The sequence below is a fragment of the Bos javanicus genome, chromosome 17 (genome assembly GCF_032452875.1).
Source record: "Bos javanicus breed banteng chromosome 17, ARS-OSU_banteng_1.0, whole genome shotgun sequence".
Taxonomy (NCBI): domain Eukaryota; kingdom Metazoa; phylum Chordata; class Mammalia; order Artiodactyla; family Bovidae; genus Bos; species Bos javanicus.
In genome coordinates this window covers 40,063,388-40,084,956 of record NC_083884.1, presented here as the reverse complement: position 1 = coordinate 40,084,956, position 21,569 = coordinate 40,063,388, and positions in this window count along the sequence as shown.

Genomic DNA, 21,569 nt, shown 5'->3' with positions numbered 1-21,569 from the left:
TTGTACTGGGGTATAGCCAATGAACAATGCTGTGATAGTTTCAGGTGAACCGCCAAGGGACTCAGCCACCCATATACATTTATCCATTCTCCTCCAAACTCCCTTCCCATCCAGGCTGCCACAAAACATAGAGCAGAGTTCCCTGTGCTATACAGTAGGTCCTTGTTGGTTATCCATTTTAAATACATCCGTGTGTCATGTCCATTCCAAACTCCCTAACTATCTCTTCCCCACATCTTTCATTAGAGCAATCATAAGTTCATTCTCTAAGTCTGTAAGTCTATTTCCGTTTTGTAAATAAGCGCATTTGTATCATTGTAGATTCCACATGCAAAGGATGTCATATGATATTTTTCCTTCTCTGTCTGACTTACACCACTCAGTATGACACTCTTTAGGTCCATCCATGTTGCTGAAAATGGCATTATTTCATTCTTTTTAATGGTGGCACCCCCTTGCTTCTGTACTCACCCTCCCAACTTTCTCAATCCTCCTGGCTGACATGACTTCCATCTTTCCTGCCTTCCCCATCACATATCCAACACCCACTCTGAATAATCCTCCTGCCGACGAATTGCTCTCCCTTTCTATTTCTTTTCTTCCACTTGCATGTGGCACATGTGAGCCTTGGGAAAAGTCAGAGTTACATTTGCTAAATTGCTATCTCCTCTCCTTTCTGACCCAAGACAAAAACTCTTATTTGTTCAGCCTGCAAGATGGCCTATTTTCTCAGAAAGCTGGTATGAGGGCCTGACCATCTTATACCCCTTGGTCATGATTCTGCATCATGGAACAGAGCTGATTCTGCCAGCAGGAGGGGAATTGGGTCACTTTCTGGGTATGTCATCCTCTTTGTGCATTTACACCTTCCTAAGTGTTGAAGATCTCTTTTCATTTCTTTCTGGAAAGCCACCTGCACTTCTTTTAGAGTCTCTCCTTCCTGGTCTCCTTCCAAGGACCTCATGCTACAGTCCATTTCTACTCTGCAGTTCCCTTACATAAAATGGATCTTTCTAGTGAGTGTGAAAAAAAGACATGAATTTATATTTTACTATTGTTTTGTTTCTTATTTGAAATCAAAGCAGATTGCAATTGAGGAGTCGATGGGCATAATTTTAAAATGTGCTGAATGGCTCGGGCTGGGTAAAGGGGGCTGGGGAGGGAGAGAAGAATCTTAGGGTTCCCACAGCCCTAATGGATCATCAACTGCTTTAACTTTGCCTAATTATTCCTTTTCTATTCTTGCCTCATGGCATAGAAGAAGAACTGACAAAAGATCTGGCTAAATAATTTCCAGGGTCCCATGCAAAATGAAAATGCAGAGCCCTTATTCAAAAATATTTAAGGATTTAAGGTGGTGACAGCAGAGCGTGACCCAGCTCCAGACACATCTGATGGGACCTTGTGTGACTGAGCAGGTTGTGTGCCTGTAAGGCAGCCTTGGTGACAATCAAAGCCTGTGACCATGTGTGACATAGGCTCTTGGGTCAAAAACTTCAGGTATATTTGCTTTTCCTAATCTGCTCATGACTTCAGCCAGAAATTTCTGCTGCTCCACCTCACTTTCCTAGCTTGGTCAACTAGAGGCATTAGGAGCTGCTTTGACCACTGTCCTTAAAGTGCAGCTTAAGGGGCCTTTAGGGAAGAATATTCATCTATACCCCTTCATGGATCACAGCCTTGTCATGGGGAAGGGGCTTGCATAACTCAGTGAAGCTGTGTGCCATGCTGTGCAGGACCAGCCAAGACCAACGGGTCATAGTGAAGAGTTCTCACAAAACACGGTCCACTGGAGGAGAGAATGGAAAACCACTCCTGCATTCTAGCTGTGAGAACCCCAAGAGTCGTACACAACTTAGCAACTGAACAACAACAATTTATCTATAATATCATAACTATTGACCACACTTAACACCATCAGCTGGAAACTGTTCCTCAGGAAGCAACAGTTAAAAGAGACAATAATCTTTAAAAGAAATATTTATTGGAGAATCAGTTCAGTTCAGTTCGGTTGCTCAGTCGTGTCCAACTCTTTGTGACCCCATGAATCGCAGCACGCCAGGCCTCCCTGTCCATCACCAACTCCTGGAGTTCATCCAAAGTCATGTGCCTCGAGTCGGTGATGCCATCCAGCCATCTCATCCTCTGTCGTCCCCTTCTCCTCTTGCCCCCAATCCCTCCCAGCATCAGGGTCTTTTCTAATGAGTCAACTCTTCGCATGAGGTGGCCAAAGTATTGAAGTCTCAGCCTCAGCATCAGTCCTTCCAATGAACACCCAGGACTGGTCTTCTTTAGGATGGACTGGTTGGATCTCCTTGCAGCCCAAAGGACTCTCAAGAGTCTTCTCCAACACTACATTTCAAAAGCATCAATTCTTTGGCGCTCAGCCTTCTTCACAGTCCAACTCTCACATCCATACATGACCACTGGAAAAACCATAGCCTTGACTAAACGGACCTTTGTTGGCAAAGTAATGTCTCTGCTTTTGAATATGCTATCTAGGTTGGTCATAACTTTCCTTCTAAGGAGTAAGCGTCTTTTAATTTCATGGCTACAGTCACCATCTGCAGTGATTTTGGAGCCCCCCAAAATTATTGGAGAATAGCTGCTTTATAATGTGTTAGTTTCTGCTGAACAGCAGTGAGTCAGCTGTATGTATACATATATCTCCTGTTATTTTTAGATTTCCTCCCCATTTAGGGCACCACAGAGCACTGAGTAGAGGTCCCTGTACTGTATAGTAGGTTCTCATTAGTTACTTGTTTTATGCATAGTATCAATATTGTATATGTGTCATTCACAATCTTCCAATTCATCCCTCCCCCCTTTTCCATTTGGTATCTATTAATTTGTTCTCTACATCTGTGTCTGTGTTTCTGCTTTGAATATAAGTTCATCTTTACCATTTTTCTAGATTCCACATATAAGTGATAGTATATGACAATTGTCTTTCTCTTTCTGACTTATTTCACTCTGTATGACAGGCTCTAGGCCTAGCCAGGATGAGATAATGATCTTAAGACAAAGATCTGCTCAGACTCTTATCTGCTTAAAGCATGGAAGGGTTTTTTTTTTATTTTTTAAACTTTACATAATTGTATTAGTTTTGCCAAATATCAAAATGAATCCGCCACAGGTATACATGTGTTCCCCATCCTGAACCCTCCTCCCTCCTCCCTCCCCATACCACCCCTCTGGGTCATCCCAGTGCACTTTTGAACTGAGTTCACTAGGATGGATGACCGGGATTGAAGAACTGATCATGACCTGGATATGCCTTTGAGCTGTGGTCCAGGGGCAGCTAACCATGTGCTCTGCGAGTCAGCAAAGACTGAGGAGAATTCTTTTCTCAAAATGTTACAGCATTGAATGCACAGGCTTTTTGTCCCTTCTCTAACAAAACACCTTGCTGCTGCTGCTGCTAAGTCACTTCAGTCGTGTCTGACTCTGTGCGACCCCATAGACCGCCTCCTACCAGGCTTCTCTGTCCCTGGAATTCTCCAGCAAGAACACTGGAGTGGGTTGCCATTTCCTTCTCCAATGCATGAAAGTGAAAAGTGAAAGTGAAGTCGCTCAGTTGTGTCCGACTCTTAGCGACCCCATGGACTGTGGCCTTCCAGGCTCCTCCGTCCACGGGATTTTCCAGACAAGAGTACTGGGGTGGGGTGCCATTGCCTTCTCCAACAAAACACCTTAGGAATGCCCAAAATCACGGGAGGAAGTACAGCCCATCAAGTGATATGAAGGGCAGCTTTAACATCTGATTTTTCTCACAGTGTTCAAGAGAGAAGCTGGACCCTGGACCTTCTTAGACAGGTTCCTGGAGTTCAGCAAAGAAAAAGCAAATACAAAACCTGCTGGTACAAGGCTGACTCAGTGATTAAGTGAGGCAGATGCAGAGCTCAGAAATTTCAGGAGGTGCAGGTGAGAAGTCATCTCTTATAGGGTTTTATAAGATGATAAAGTTAATTCCAAAGGGCACCCGAGATCATATATCTTGATTCTGTTGTCCTGCCCACCGTTCATGTTTGTTGTAACTTACATTTTTTTCTGAAGTAAGAAGCAGTCCACATGAGGTATGGATGTTTCTAATCCCTTAATTTAAAAATAACTTCTAAAACAGTTTTCCAGAAAGAAAACAAGATGTTCAGAGCTGCAGCCACTGTTTTGTGAGCCACTAACAAGCAGAAGTTTGATTTCATTGTGTTTATAATGGCATAAATTGGAAGGAAGGAATGAAAGGATGGAGGAATATTTAGTTTGGTCACAAAAGGTCAGGGACCATCTGAATATTATTCTGACCCCACTGAATTATTTCCAGGATGAGGAATGTGGATAGGAAGACCCAAGACATCCTGGAGAAGATAGGTGGAAAGTCTCAAGATGGAAGGTTCTTTGCAATCAAGGCAGCTCATAGAAACTGAGCATCTTCAGAGCGAAAAGTGCCTCCACTCTTGTTGTTTCTATCTCTTTTGCTTCTTTTCTCAGTGGGATCTCAGTGCCATTGGGTGAATGAACTTCGGAGTACTTAAGTGAGTTACAGTGCATTAAGGTGAGGGCAGTGAGGAGCACTCCATAAGCAGCTATGTGGTTAACTTTGGCAGTTTATCTTCTGTTTCAGTTCACAGGTCAGGTGTTCATCTCTGAAGCTTAGCTACCGTCCCCACCAACTCAGTGAAGTCTGCCGTAACTTGTAAAAACAGCCTAGATGGCAGAGTGAGTGTACAGGAAGAAGGGGTCTGTAAAGTGCTGGAGTTTTTCTTAAAAATGTTGTTTGGCATTCTCATGACATGTTTTAGTCTTAAAAATATGGCAATGGATTCCTATATCACAGTAATTATTTTATTCTAATACTTCTATAGTTCTTTGAATTTAGATCTAACTGAAATTTAAATGCTGGGGAGGGTGTGGAGAAAAGGGAACTCTCTTACACTGTTGGTGGGAATGCAAACTAGTACAGCCACTATGGAGAACAGTGTGGAGATTCCTTAAAAAACTGGAAATAGAACTGCCTTATGACCCAGCAATCCCACTACTAGGCATACACTGAGGAAACCAGAATTGAAAGAGACATGTGTACCCCAATGTTCATCGCAGCACTGTTTATAATAGCCAGGACATGGAAGCAACCTAGATGTCCATCAGCAGATGAATGGATAAGAAAGCTGTGGTACATATACACAATGGAGTATTACTCAGCCATTAAAAAGAATACATTTGAAACAGTTCTAATGAGGTGGATGAAACTGGAGCTTATTACCCAGAGTGAAGTAAGCCAGAAAGAAAAACAGCAATACAGTATACTAATGCATATATATGGAATTTAGAAAGATGGTAACGATAACCCTGTATGCAAGACAGCAAAAGAGACACAGATATATAGAACAGTCTTTTGGACTGTGGGAGAGGGAGAGGGTGGGATGATTTGGGAGAATGGCATTGAAACATGTATAATATCATATATGAAACAAATCGCCAGTCCAGGTTTGACACAGGATGCAGGATGCTGGATGCTCGGGGCTGGTGCACTGGGATGACCCAGAAGGATGGTACAGGGAGGGATGTGAGAGGGGGGTTCAGGATGGGGAACACGTGTACACCCATGGCGGATTCATGTTGATGTATGGCAAAACCAATACAATATTGTAAAGTAATTAGCCTCCGATTAAAATAAATAAATTTATATTAAAAAAAACACAATTAACAAAACTTAAAAAAAAAAAAAAAGGGCCCTTAACAGATACAGAATCTACCAATGTCTTAATCTTGAGCTGACCAACCTTCATAACTGTGAGAAATAAATGTTTGTTTAAAAAAAAAAAAAAAAAGAATGAAATAGAGGACTTCCCTGGTGGTTCAGTGGTTAAGAATTGCCTACCATGCAGGAGACACGAGTTTGATCCCTGGATTGGGAAGATCTCACATGCCTCAGGGCAACAAAGCCCGTCTGCCACAACTACTGAGCTGGCATGCCTAGAGCTCGTGCTCTGCAACAGGAGAAGCCACTGGAAGGAGAAGACTGTGTACTGCAACTAGAGAAAGCTGGTAAGCAGCAACACAGACACACTGCAGCCAAAAATAAATAAATGTAAGAATGTAAAAAAAGAATGAAATAGGGATCCAGCATTATTTTACAGCATTTGCTTTGTTGCATTTGCATCACTTTGCTTTGTTTGGTTTATAGGGTTTAATTGTTTTTACCTTCAAACCATGTGTAATTAACGCCTGGGTCCCCTGGATCTCCTGGTTCAGCTGTTTTGATTGCATTAATTGTCATTTAATAAAGTTAGGTACTTAGTTCCCTGAGCCCACCACTCTAAAGGATTTTTATTTCCTCTTCAGTCTTACTCTCTTTCTTTCAGTCTCAGGAGATAAGATGCCATTTCTAACATTTAAGGTCAGTCTGTCCTTTGACACCATATGCTCTCTCCTCCAGGAACCTGCTACACTAAGCATTCTGTCTTTTGTCTATATCTTCAGCTTTATCCCCTCGAATGACTCTTTTCTTTCAAGACTGTAAACTTAGTAATGGAGGTGTGTTTTACTACTTTATCTGCCAAAAGTCTGGAGTTTACTCTTTACACTTAGACTTGAATCCAGAGGTAGGGTGGATTTCTCTTCCTAACAGCCAAAGCCTCTTCAGGGCAACAAGGGGAACTGTTTAGGGGTTGAGATTGAAAGCTGTGGTTTTTCCAGTAGTCATGTATGGATGTGAGAGTTGGACTATTAAGAAAGTTGAGTGCCAAAGAATTGATGCTTTTGAACTGTGGTGTTGGAGGAGACTCTTGAGAGTCTCTTGGACTGCAAGGAGATCCAATCAGTCCATTAAAGGAAATCAGTCCTGAATATTCATTGGAAGGACTGATGCTAAAGCTGAAGCTCCAATACTTTGGCCATCTGATGTGAAGAATTGACTCATTGGAAAAGACCCTGATGCTGGGAAAAATTGAAGGTGGGAGGAGAAGGGGATGACAGAGGATGAGATGGTTGGATAGCATCATTTACTCAATGGGCATGAGTTTGAGCATGCTCCGGGAATTGGTGACGGACAGGAAAGCCTGGCATGCTGCAGTCCATGGGGTCACAAAGCGTCGGACATGACTGAGCGACAGAACTGAACTGAACTGGGACAGCTGAAGAAGGAAGCCACCAAACAATTAGGGTGGATGTGCTTTGGCCTTACAAATCAAAAGGTTTTTCCCAACTATTTGATAGTAAATGGATTTCAAAACCTTATCCTGAATTTACTGGGATTCTAGACAGAGAAAAATTAATCAGCAAAAGCTAATCTATGATGGGAAAACCACAGGATGCTATTTTCCTCCTGGGAGCGAGAGTTGACACAGAAAGGGAAGGATGGAACTTTTTGGATAATGATATTACTTGATATCTTGTTAGGGCTATATAGGTATATACAAGTACACTCACCCAGACATTTTTATATCTACCCAGATAGTCATCATCTCTAATGATCTAATGCCCCTTCTGAAGATCAAAGTTTTAGTCTATATCATTTCTCTCAGCCTGAATAAAACTTAAGACTTTTCTTTTTTTTTTTGTAGAGGAGATTTACTGGCAATAAATTCTCTTAATATTTTTTAAAAAAATATGAAAATGTCCCTTTATCTTCACATTTAAAGAATATTTTCACTGCATATAAAATTCTTAGTTGTGAGTGTTTTTATTTCAGCACCCGTGGTGGATGCATGTTGATGTATGGCAAAACCAATACAATATTGTAAAGTTAAAAAAAAAAAAAATACAATGAAGCACAACCTCTGTTTGCCATAGTTTCTGGTGATAAATTTTGAATCTTTGCTTACCTGTGTGTAATAGGTCTTTGTCCTGAGGCCGTTTTGAAGACTTTAAGTCCAGTATCAGCAGTTTGCTTATGATATGCCTGGATGAATTTGTTTGTTTTTTGCTTTTGTTTGTTTACTTCTTGCTTGGGTTTTCCTGAGCTTTTTCGATATGAAAATTTGTCTTTTATCGAATTTGAGAAATTTTGGGACACTGTTTTTTTTTCTATTTTTTTTTAATAAAAAGAAATAGATCTTTATTTCTGCAAATGGTTTATATCTTTTGTGGGTTGGTAGATGCATGTATGTTTCCCAGGTGGCTCAGTGGTAAAGAATCCGCCTGCCAATGCAGCAGATGTGTGTTTGATCCCTGGGTCGGGAAGAGCCCCTGTAGGAGGAAATGGCTACCCACTCCAGTATTCTTGCCTGGAAAGTCCCATAGACAGAGAAGCCTAGTGGGCTACAGTCTATGGGGTTACAAAACAGTCGAACATGACTGAGCATGCATGTAGATGCATGTATGCATTATATATCTTACCAAAATATCTTATATAATTATCTTACATATTTTACAATGTTTCTCTTATAGTCAACCAGTAAAATACTAGACCAATGGCTCTTTTTAAAATGTATCATCTCTTCCTGTTTGTATGTTGAGTAATTTTGGATTTTATTTCCAGCTTCATGAAAATTACTTTATGGAAACTGTCAATTCTGCTATATTCCTGCTATGAGAGTTTTATCAATTTGTTTTTTTTTTTTTTTTAATGGAACAAGGTTAAAAAATATTTATGTATTTATATAGTTATTAATTTTGGCCGCACTGGGTCTTCATTGCGGTGCAGTCTTCTCTAGTTGTGACACTCAGGCTCTAGAGTGCTTGGGATCAGTAGCTGCAGCTCACATGTTTAGTTGGGGTTTATGGGATCTTAGTTCTGCCACTGGGGATTAAACCCAGGTCTCCTACATTGGGAGTATGATGTCTTATCCACTGGACCATCAGAGAAGTACCCAATTTATTTTCTTGGACTCAACTTAAAACTCTTCTTTTTGATGGAGGTTCAAATCAGTTTTCAATTGTTTTAATTTAGCTACACTATTTTAATGTGGGGCAGCCAGAGACTTTGACAGAAATTATGTACATAACATGGTGTTGATGCACTCTGCTTCTCTATTCCCTTATTTTCTAGATCCTAAGGCTGTTGTGAACTGTTTTCTTTTTCTTCCAGCCAGAAATACGTGAGTTTTTATATCAAAGTTTCAGTTACTTGTTGCCATCTTCATCCTGCTTGCTAGTTAAAATCCATAAAAAATGCAAGCATGACCAAATCTTCTTCCAACTGTTGTCTTTTCTCCAAAAATTTCCTGCTTTTACTTTTTTTTTTTTAACTCTCCAGTGCCTTCACATCATTACTGTATTTTATTTTACTCACAGTTCATAGCTAATATCTGAAGAAAGATTAGGTCCAGTAAGGACTGACTTAGCTGTACTGGAAAATGGGTACTCATTTTATTTTGAAAGAAGTATCATAATCATAACCCTGCCAGAATTTAGGGTACTTACAGCCAGTCCAGCTATAGGTACACTGCAAATACCCAACAAATGCTGAGTGAGTAAATGAGCTAAACATCTGGCCTGATTACTTTTTCACTGAAATAGAAGGTTGTCTGATTTAATTAGATACACCGACTCTTTGACTTTTGTTATTTTGTTAACCCAATTATGGTCTTGGAGAGAGGGAAGTAGTGATTTCTATTTATCACCATGTTGTTAAATTAACATTTCTGAGAATACCTGCCATTGTTTCTCAGCAGTGGAAATCAGTCAGCCAGAAGGGAAGAATATCTTTAGTTTTGGAACAATAAGATAAACTTTCATTGTCATTGTTCTTAAGAAACAAGATTTAAATTAAGAAGCAAGTCACTTGGGTAAGTAAAAGTGCTTTCAGTTCAGTTCAGTTGCTTATTCGTGTCTGATTGTAACACCATGGACTGCAGCACGCCAGGCCTCCATGTCCATCACCAACTCCCAGAGCTTACTCGAACCTATGTCCATTGAGTCTGTGATGTCATCCAACCAGCTCATCCTCTGTCATCCCCTTCTCCTCCTGCCTTCAATCTTTCCCAGCATCATGGTGTTTTCAAATAAGTCAGTTCTTCGCATCAGGTGGCCAAAGTATTGGAGTTTCAGCTTCAGCATCAGCCCTTCCAATGAATATTCAGGACTGATTTCCTTTAGGATGGACTGGTTGGATCTCCCTGCAGTCCAAGGGACTCTCAAGAGTCTTCTCCAACACCACAAAAGCATCAATTCTTTGGCGCTCAGCTTTCTTCACAGTCCAACTCTTGCATCCATACATGACTACTGGAAAAACCATAGCCTTGACTAGACTGATCTTTGTTGGCAAAGTAATGTCTCTGCTTTTAAAGTTGCTATCTAGTTTGGTCATAAGTTTTCTTCCAAGGAGCGAGTGTCTCTTAATTTCATGGCTGCAGTCACCACCTGCAGTGATTTTGGAGCCCAGAAAAATAAAGTCAGCCACTGTTTGCATTGTTTCCCCATCTATTTCCCATGAAATGATGGGACCAGATGCCATGATCTTCGTTTTCTGCATGTTGAGCTTTAAGCCAACTTTTCACTCTCCTCTTTCACTTTCATCAAGAGGCTCTTTAGTTCTTCACTTTCTGCCTTAAGGGTGGTGTCATTTGCATATCTGAGGTTATTGATATTTCTCCTGGAAATCTTGATTCCAACTTGTGCTTTATCCAGCCCAGCATTTCTCATGATGTACTCTGCATATAAGTTAAATAAGCAGGGTGACAATATATGGCCTTGACATACTCCTTTCCTGATTCGGAACCAATCTGTTGTTCCATGTCCAGTTCTAACTGTTGCTTCCTGACCTGCATACAGATTTCCCAAGAGGCCGGTCAGGTGATTTGGCATTCCCATCTCTTTAAGATTTTCCACAGTTTGTGGTGATCCACATAGTCAAAGGCTTTGGCATAGTCAATAAAGCAGAAGTAGATATTTTTCTGGAACTCTTTTACTTTTTTGATGATCCAATGGATGTTGGCAATTTGATCTCTGGTTCCTCTGCCTTTTCTAAATCCAGCTTCAATATCTGGAAGTTCACAGTTTACATACTATTGAAGTCTGGCTTGGAGAATTATGAGCATTAATTTGCTAGTGTGTGAGATGAGTGCAATTGTGTGGTAGTTTGAATTTCTTTGTCATTGCCTTTCTTTGGAATTGGAATAAAAATGGACTTTTTGCAGTCCTGTGGCCACAGCTGAGTTTTCCAAATTTGCTGGCATATTGAGTATTTTCACAGCATCATTTTTTTTAGGATTTGCAATAGCTCAACTGGAATTCCATCACCTCCACTAGCCTTGTTCGTAGTGATGCTTCCTAAGGCCCACTTGACTTCACATTCCAGGATGTCTGGCTCTAGATGAGTGATCCCACCATTGTGATTATCTGGGTCATGAAGATCTCTTTTCTTCTTTGTATTCTTGCCACCTCTTCTTAATATCTTCTGTTTCTGTTAGGTCCATACCATTTCTGTCCTTTATTGTGCCCATCTTTGCATGAAAATTTCCCTTGGTATCTCTAATTTTCTTGAAGTGATCTCTAGTCTTTCCCATTCTATTGCTTTCCTCTATTTTTTTGCATTGATCACTAAGGAAGGCTTCCTTATCTCTCCTTGCTATTCTTTGGAACTCTGCATTCAAATGGGTATATCTTTTCTTTTCTCCTTTGCCTTTCACTTCTCTTCTTTTCTCAGCCATTTGTAAGGCCTCCTCAGACAACTATTTTGCCTTTTCGCATTTCTTTTTCTTGGGGATGGTCTTGATCCTTGCCTCCTGTACAGTGTTGTGAACCTCTGTCCATAGTTCTTCAGGCACTCTATCAGATGTAATCCCTTGAATCTATTTGTCACTTCCACTGTATAATGATAAGGGATTTGATTTAGGTCATACCTGAATGGTCTAGTGGTTTCTTCAATTTAAGTCTGAATTTGGCAAGAAGGAGTTTGTGATCTGAGCCACAGTCAGTTCCTGGTCTTGTTTTTGCTGATTGTATAGAGCTTCTCCATCTTTGGCTGCAAAGAATATAATAAGTCTGATTTCAGTGTTGACTATCTGGTGATGTCCATGTGTACAGTCTTCTCTTGTGTTGTTGGAAGAGGTTATTTGCTAAGACCAGTGCGTTTTCTTGGTAAAACTCTATTAGCCATTGCCCTGCTTTATTCTGTGCTCCAAGGCCAAACTTGCCTGTTACTCCAGGTATTTCTTGACTTTCTACTTTTGCATTCCAGTCCCCTATAATGAAAAGGACATCTTTTTTGGGTGTTAGTTCTAAAAGGTCTTGTAGGTCTTCATAGAACCGTTCAGCTTCTTCAGTGTTACTGGTTGGGGTATAGACTTGGATTACCGTGATATTGAATGGTTTGCCTTGGAAATGAGCAGAGATCATTCTGTCATTTTTGAGATTGCATCCAAGTACTGCATTTTGGAGTCTTTGTTGACTATGATGGCTACTCCATTTCTTCTAAGGGATTCTTGCCCACAGTACTGGATAAAATGGGCGGCTGTGACTGGCGCACTAAGCGCGGCCGAGAGGAGCTACCCCACATCCGAAGTCAGGGGCAGAAGCCGGGAGGACCCCATGCCTGAAGGGCAGCAGCCAAGAGGAGTTACCCCAAGTCTGAGGTCAGGGGCAGCGGCTGAGAGTGCCAGGCTGTGACGGTGCAGGAACGGCTGAGAAGAGCTACCCAAGTCCGAGGTCAGGGGCGGCGGCCAGGAGGAGCTACCCCACGTCTGAGGTCAAGGGTGGCGGCTGAGAGGAGCTACCCCACAGCCCCACGCTGGAGGCCAGGGGTGGCAGCCGGGAGGAGCAACCCCATGCCTGAGGCCAGGGGCTGCGGCCAGGAAGACCAATCCCACGTCCAAGGAGCGGTGGCTGCGCGGGCGCAGGAGGGCCTAGAGGAGCTATCCCACGTTGAAGGTCAGGAAGGGCGACGGTGAGGAGATACCCCTCGTCCAAAGTAAGGAGCAGCGTCTGCGCTTTGCTGGAGCAGCCGTGAAGAGATACCCCACACCCAAGGTAAGAGAAACCCAAGTAAGACAGTAGGTGTCACAAGAGGGCATCAGAGGGCAGACACACTGAAACCATACTCACAGAAAACTAGTCAATCTAATCACACTAGGACCACAGCCTTGTCTAACTCAATGAAACTAAGCCATGCTTGTGGGGCAACACAAGACGGGCAGGTCATGGTGGAGAGATCTGACAGAATGTGGTCCATTGAAGAAGGGAATGGCAAACCACTTCAGTATTCTTGCCTTGAGAACCCCATGAACAGTATGAAAAGGCAAAATGATAGGATACTGAAAGAGGAACTCCCCAGGTCAGTAGGTGCCCAATATGCTACTGGAGATCAGTGGAGAAATAACTCCAGAAAGAATTAAGGGATGGAGCCAAAGCAAAAACAATACCCCGCTGTGGATGTGACTGGTGATAGAAGCAAGGTCCAATGCTGTAAAGAGCAATATTGCATAGGAACCTAGAATGTCAGATCCATGAATCAAGGCAAATTGGAAGTGGTCAAACAAGAGATGGCAAAAATGAATGTTGATATTCTAGGAATCAGCGAACTAAAATGGACTGGAATGGGTGAATTTAACTCAGATGACCATTATATCTATTACTGAGGGCAGGAATCCCTCAGAAGAAATGGAGTAGCCATCACAGTCAATGAAAGAGTCCGAAATGCAGTACTTGGATGCAATCTCAAAAATGACAGAATGATCTCTGTTCATTTCCAAGGCAAACCATTCAATATCACAGTAATCCAAGTCTATGCCCCAACCAGTAACACTGAAGAAGCTGAAGTTGAAAGGTTCTATGAAGACCTACAAGACCTGCTAGAACTAACACCCAAAAAAGATGTCCTTTTCATTATAGGGGACTGGAATGCAAAAGTAGAAAGTCAAGAAACACCTGGAGTGACAGGCAAATTTGGCTGTGGAATACAGAATGAAGCAGGGCAAAGACTAATAGAGTTTTGCCAAGAAAATGCACTGGTCTTAGCAAATAACCTCTTCCAACAACACAAGAGAAGACTACACATGGACATCACCAAATGGTCAACACCGAAATCAGATTGATTATATTCTTTGCAGCCAAAGATGGAGAAGCTCTATACAGTCAACAAAAAAAAGACCAGGAGCTGACTGTGGCTCAGATCATGAGCTTCTTATTACCAAATTCAGACTTAAATTGAAGAAAGTAGGGAAAACCATTAGACCATTCAGGTATGACCTAAATCAAATCCCTTATGATTATACAGTGGAAGTGAGAAATAGATTTAAGGCCCTAGATCTGATAGATAGAGTACCTGATGAACTATGGAATGAGGTTCATAACATTGTACAGGAAACAGGGATGAAGACCATCCCCATGGAAAAGAAATGCAAAAAAGCAAAATGGCTGTCTGGGGAGGCCTTACAAATAGCTGTGAAAAGAAGAGAAGTGAAAAGCAAAGGAGAAAAGGAAAGATATAAGCATCTGAATGCAGAGTTCCAAAGAATAGCAAGGAGAGATAAGAAAGCCTTCCTCAGAGATCAATGCAAAGAAATAGAGGAAAACAACAGAACGGGAAAGACTAGAGATCTCTTCAAGAAAATTAGAGATACCAAGGGAACATTTAATGCAAAGATGGGCTCGATAAAGGACAGAAATGGTATGGACCTAACAGAAGCAGAAGATATTAAGAAGAGGTGGCAAGAATACACAGAAGAACTGTACAAAAAGATCTTCACAACCCAGATAATCACGATGGTGTGATCACTCACCTAGAGCCAGACATCCTGGAATGTGAAGTCAAGTGGGCCTTAGAAAGCATCACTACGAACAAAGCTAGTGGAGGTGATGGAATTCCAGTGGAGCTATTTCAAATCCTGAAAGATGATGCTGTGAAAGTGCTGCACTCAATATGCCTGCACATTTGGAAAACTCAGCAGTGGCCACAGGACTGGAAAAAGTCAGTTTTCATTCCAATCCTAAAGAAAGGCAATGCCAAAGAATGCTCAAACTACCTCACAATTGCACTCATCTCACATGCTAGTAAAGTAATGCTCAAAATTCTCCAAGCCAGGCTTCAGCAATACATGAACCGTGAACTTCCTGATGTTCAAGCTGGTTTTAGAAAAGGCAGAAGGACCAGAGATCAAATTGCTAACATCCACTGGATCATCGAAAAAGGAAGAGAGTTCCAGAAAAACATCTACTTCTGCTTTATTGACTATGCCAAAGCCTTTGACTGTGTGGATCCCAATAAACTGTGGAAAATTCTGAAAGAGATGGGAGTACCAGACCACCTGATCTGCCTCTTGAGAAATATGTATGCAGGTCAGGAAGCAACAGTTAAAACTGGACATGGAACAACAGACTGGTTCCAAATAGGAAAAGGAGTACGTCAAGGCTGTATATTGTCACCCTGCTTATTGAACTTCTATGCAGAGTACATCATGATTAACGCTGGGCTGGAAGAAGCACAAGCTGGAATCAAGATTTCCGGGAGAAATATCAATAACCTCAGATATACAGATGACACCACCCTTATGGCAGAAAGTGAAGAGGAACTAAAAAGCCTCTTGATGAAAGTGAAAGTGGAGAATGAAAAAGTTGGCTTAAAGCTCAACATTCAGAAAACTAAGATCATGGCATCCGGTCCCATCACTTCATGGGAAATAGATGGGGAAACAGTGGAAAGTGTCAGACTTTATTTTGGGGGGCTCCAAATCACTGCAGATGGTGACTGCAGCCATGAAATTAAGAGATGCTTACTCCTTGGAAGGAAAGTTATGACCAACCTAGATAGCATATTCAAAAGCAGAGACATTACTTTGCCAACAAAGGTCCATCTAGTCAAGGCTATGGTTTTTCCTGTGGTCATGTATGTATGTGAGAGTTGGACTGTGAAGAAAGCTGAGCACTGAAAAATTGATGCTTTTGAACTGTGGTGTTGGAGAAGACTCTTGAGAGTCCCTTGGACTGCAAGGAGATCCAACCAGTCCATTCTGAAGGAGATCAGCCCTGGAATTTCTTTGGAGGAAATGATGCTAAAGCTGAAACTCCAGAACTTTGGCCACCTCATGGGAAGACTTGACTCATTGGAAAAGACTCTGATGCTGGGAGGGATTGGGGGCAGGAGGAGGAGGGGACAACAGAGGATGAGATGGCGGGATGGCATCACTGACTCGATGGACGTGAGTCTGAGTGAACTCCAGGAGTTGGTGATGGACAGGGAGGCCTGGTGTGCTGTGATTTATGGGGTCGCAAAGAGTCAGCAACGACTGAGCGACTGAACTGAACTGAGTTAAATTCACCCATTCCAGCACTTTTTAGTTGGCTGATTCCTTAAATGTCGATGTTCACTCTTGCCATCTCCTGTTTGACCACTTCCAATTTGCCTTGACTCATGGACCTATCATTCAAGATTCCTATGCAATATTGCTCTTTACAGCATCAGACTTTACTTCCATCACCAGTCACATCCACAACTGGGTGTTGTTGCTTTGGCTTCATCTCTTTATTCTTTCTGGAGTTGTTTCTCCATTGATCTCCAGTAGCATATTGGGCACCTACTGACCTGGAGAGTTCATCTTTCAGTGTCCTATCTTTTTGCCTTTTCATACTGTTCATGGGGTTCTCAAGGCGAGAATACTGAAGTGGTTTGCCATTGCCTTCTCCAGTGGACCACATTTTGCAGAACTCGCCACCATGACCCATCTGTTTTGGGTGGCCTACATGGCATGGCTCATAGTTTCATTGAGTTAGACAAGGCTGTGGTCCATATGATCAGATTGGTTAGTTTGTGATTGTGGCTTTCAGTCTGTCTGCCCTCTGATGGAGAAGGATAAGAGGCTTATGGAAGCTTCCTGATGGGATAGACTGACTAAGGGGGAACCTGGGTCTTGTTCTAGTGGGCGAAGCCATGCTCAGTAAATCTTTAATCCAATTTTCTGTTGATGGGTGGGGCTATGTTCCCTCCTGTTATTTACCTGGGGCCAAACTATGCTGGAGGTAATGAAGATAATGGCGACCTCCTTCTGAAGGTCCCATGCACAATCTGCTAAACTCAGTGCCCCCAACCCTGCAGCAGGCCACCGCCAACCGACGCCTCCACTGGAGGCTCCTGGACACTCATGGGCAAATCTGGGTCAGTCTCTTGTGGGGTCACTGCTCCTTTCTCCTGGGTTCTGGTGCACACAAGTTTTGTTTGAGCCTTTTGAGCGTCTCTGGCATGTATGAGGTTTGATTCTAAACATGATTTTGCTCTTCTTACCATCTTGCTGGGGCTTCTACTTTGCCCTTTGACATGGGATATCTCCTCACAGCTGCCCCAGCGCTGCACAGCTGCACCTCCAGTGCCTACTGTCTTGCTGGGGCTTCTCTGCCCTTGGACTTGGGGTATTTCCTCACAGTCACTCTAGCACCATGCAACTGCTGCTCCAGTGCTGCGCAGCCACCACTACTAAAACAATGGAATAAGTGATGTGTATAAAAAACAACCTGCTCACTTAAGTGTCGTAAGGGACATAAAATATGAACAAATCAGCAGTCTATGAGAAACTAATTTGATTGCTTTTCCAAAAGGAATTCAATTGCTGAAGTAATAGTCAAAAGAAATGGAACAGATGTTTGATCCAGTACCTCATAAAATACTTAGCCACATATGAATGAATTAAAGTTGATTTTTATGGATGTCAGTTCAGGAATTGCTATACTTTATAATTGAACCCCAAATTACTCAGAAGATTTATTTTTCAACAACACTATGTAACTTGGAGTGGAGAAAGTTTATGGAAAATTGGAGAAAGGAATTATTAGCCAAGATTTGAAAACCATATATTGTTTATGGGGATATTTAAAATCTAGGAACTTGTGTTTTAAAAGTCTTTACTTAATCTTTGCTCAAGAGAGCATATTACTAAATAGACAGGTTTAGTCCTCTTTACTATCAGTAAAGTCTAACCCTCCACCCTCCTATTCTTAATGTGAATGACAGTGACCTCAACAAGAAAATATAGCAGGAACTGTGGTGAATGGCTTTCAAAGCTAAGTCATCAAAAACATTTCTGCCTTGCTTACACTGGAGTCACTCACGAAAGGGGAATCCAGCCACGGTGAAATTAGGACACCCGAGAGATTCTACTGAGAAGTCCTTGTGTGATGAACTGGAGCCTCCTGCCAACAGCTAGCAGACTTACTGGCCATATAAGTGAGTCTCAGATCGAATTTCAAACAAGCTCTTAGAGAACTTCAGATGGCTGCAGCTCCAGGGGACAACTTGAATAAAACCCCATGAGAAATCCTGAGCCATAACAACACAGATAAGTTACTCTTGAGATGCTGACCCATGGAGACTGTGAGACAAATGTTTCTTGTTGTTTAAACGACTGGATTTTAAAGTAATTTGTTATGTAGCAATAGGAGGTCACAAAATCTAGTTTTCCATGAATTTCCATTTATGCTTAGAAATGACCTGAGAGCTTACCTTACATTATGTTATGTTTAACTAGATTTTTTACTGTCTCTTTTTAGGTTTAGAGGCCAGTTTCTTCAAATGAGGGCACAGATTCTCTCTGTATCTCTCTGAGGGAGATTGCATGTGGGGTGGAGGGGTGGGGTGATGGGGTGTGTGTATATAGGTATGTGTGTGAGAGAAAGAGGGAGACAGAGAGAATATATTACAGATAAACAGGAGCTAAATGGAAGAAAAATGATGTCTTTGAGTGGAATGTGGTGAAAGATGAAATGTGTACACGATGGATAGAGTAGAGATGTTGGCAGAGCAGTCTGGACAGAAACTCGAGGCTGCTCCAGTGAATGGCTACATCACTGATTAATTTCATAGTGTGCGCAGCTGGATGCTTTGCTTTCAGGGAGCCGACATGGGGACTAGATTTAAAATAATAACGCTCATTTTAAGGATGGAGAAGGAAATGGCAACCCACTCCAGTGTTCTTGCCTGGAGAATCCCAGGGACAGCGGAGCCTGGTGGGCTGCCGTCTATGGGGTCGCACAGAATCAGACATGACTGAAGCGACTTAGCAGCAGCAGCAGCATTTTAAGGATCTGCATGTACCGGAGTGAAGATTAGGAAAGCCAGGGACCAAGGCCATTCCAAACGTCTGTGCCCTCTCTCTTGGCTTGCTTTTCTTTCTCTCTGACCCCCCAGCCAGACACAGAGGTTCTCTAGTCCTCAACCTGAAGGGAGGAAGCTCTGCAGGCTTTGCTGATCACCACCCTCTGCTGGGCAGAGAGCCCATGGGCCGGGACAAATGAGTTGTCCATTCTGTACCTGTCCTGCTTCTAAGACCCTGGGTAGCTTCCTTGAGTGAATGTGGTTTCCATGCTAGGGGGAGGTGGCACTGTGATGAAAATGTCCAATTTCACTATAAAAGATTATCTGAAAGGAAAAGAAAATAAAACCCTGAATCATGTTTACAGGCAACCCACAGTACAACACAAAGAACCACAAACGTGTCTGAAAAAGACAGTTACTCCTGTTACTTCTCCTTGACTCCCCTGTACTATTTCATAAACTCCTTTGAACTTGTTTCAGATTTTCTCCAGCACTCTAAGCCCTGCACCGTGTGCGCTGGATGGTTTTTCAACTTTTCAGCAATGCCCTCTTCACGTTGAGAACAATGGAAGTATCTGCAGCTCTGTGGAGATGAAACACAGGCAAGCTCTTCTGACTCTGTGGGTGGGCATGCAGAGACAAATAACTCCACACCTGACATCTGCTTCCTTTACTACTCTTCAGAGTCTCTGCCCTGTATTTCTTGAAACCCCTTCAAAATCACTCCGAACCACAGCAGACTGTTCAGGACCAGTAAACACTCCTGCAGCATAAATAGTTGTTCCTGTCAAATTGTTCGACTGTGTCTTAGGGAAAGAATATGAATGCCTTTTCCCTCATACCTTACAAGCAAAAATTCATTAAGGCAACAGGTAAGTCACAGAAACATATTTCTCTCGTGAGCTTTTATTGTTACGCTGTGGGAAGTAAATGTTCCTGATGCTGTAATTGCTGGTATAATAAAAACCTGAGTGAGGATGGTCTTGAAATTCCAGGTGCTAAGGACTTTTTACTAGCTCTCTCCAGGCAACATGGACTCATTGAATTTTAGAGTTCTCTTGTGTTTACACCAGCCGATACTAAGGTCCTTCTTGGAATCCCAGTGGGCATGGAGCATGGTTTGTGCAAAGCCAGTGTGTGACAGGCTCCAGAAGACCCAGAGGAGGGCCAGCGTTGGTTGACAGAGGACCACAGTTCACATCTGCTGTGTGCCTTGCCTCAGGTGGTTGGAGTGATGTCTCAATCCCAAAGGATCTTGAAAAGCAAAAGGCAGCCCCAGGCAGACAGGGGAAGCAGAATAAATCTGTTCAATGTAAAGGTGTTTACTCTGCAACTCAGCCTTAGAAGTGCTCCGATCCCTAGGACAGAAGGGAGCTTATAGAAACATATTGTGAGTGGAGAAGACAGAGGGGAGTGATTTTCAAAAGTCTGCCGTAACCTTCTGGTTCAGTGTTTGTTTCCCCGAGGGCGAAGTGGTGAGATTTTGTATTTTTGTCTTGGTAGGAGTTCACATCTAGATAAAGCATACCTTGGTTCCTTGGGCAAATAATTGAAGAGATTGTTTGTTTCAAGGGTGAGGGTAATTTTGGAAACCAAGGTATGTTGATTGACGACGCAGAGCTTAGTGGTATTGAGGTAAGTTTTTCGTCAGCTGGAAAAGGCTGACAGCATGACGACATGTAACTGACTTGGACAATTGCAAAAGAGAGTGATTAAGAGACCAGGCTTGGGAGCCAGACTGCCTGGGTTTCAACTCCTCCTCTACCACCTACCAGATACATGACTATTCTGCAGTCCAAACTCATACTGTTTGCCACCCGACAGGCCAATAAGTTGAGAGACGACTTGTTGGAAAAAGGAATAGTGACTTTATACAGAAAGCTAGTTGACAGAGTAAATGATGGACTCATGCACCGAAAAACCACTTGCCTGAGTTAGAATTCAGGCTTCTTTTATACTAAAAGGGGAAGGAGCAAAGTCAGACATTTCCTGGTTCCAGCCAGACTGGAGCTGCTGCTGCTACTGGTGCTGCTTCAGGCATGTCCGACTCTGTGTGACCCCATGGATGGCAGCCCACCAGGCTCCTCTGTCCCTGGGATTCTCCAGGGAAGAACACGGGAGTCGGTTGCCATTTCCTTCTCCAATGCATGAAAGTGAAAAGTGAAAGTGAAGTTGCTCAGTTGTGTCCGACTCTTGGCAACCCCATGGACTGCAGCCCATCAGACTCCTCCGTCCATGGGATTTTCCAGGCAAGAGTACTGGAGTGGGGTGCTATTGCCTTCTCCGAGCCAGACTGGAGAGGAGGTGTTAATTCCTTCCTGCAGTCATTCACAGGTAGGTCTGGTCAGGATGTTTCCTCTGAGCTAAACAAAGGTATTTTAGCTTAATACTCATCACCTGGGAGGCAGGTATTTCAGTAAAAGGGGATGGTCTAAGCTCCATCCTAGCTGTGCAAGTCTGTGACCCTCTCTTAGTGTTTGGAACTGGTAGTTAAGGCATGAAGAACACGATGGGAATAATCATCTGCAGAAATAAGTGGAGGTGATTCAAATGCCTCTCCATTCTCCTCGTATCTGAAAGCACGGAGTGGTCTGTAGGTGATCTCATATTT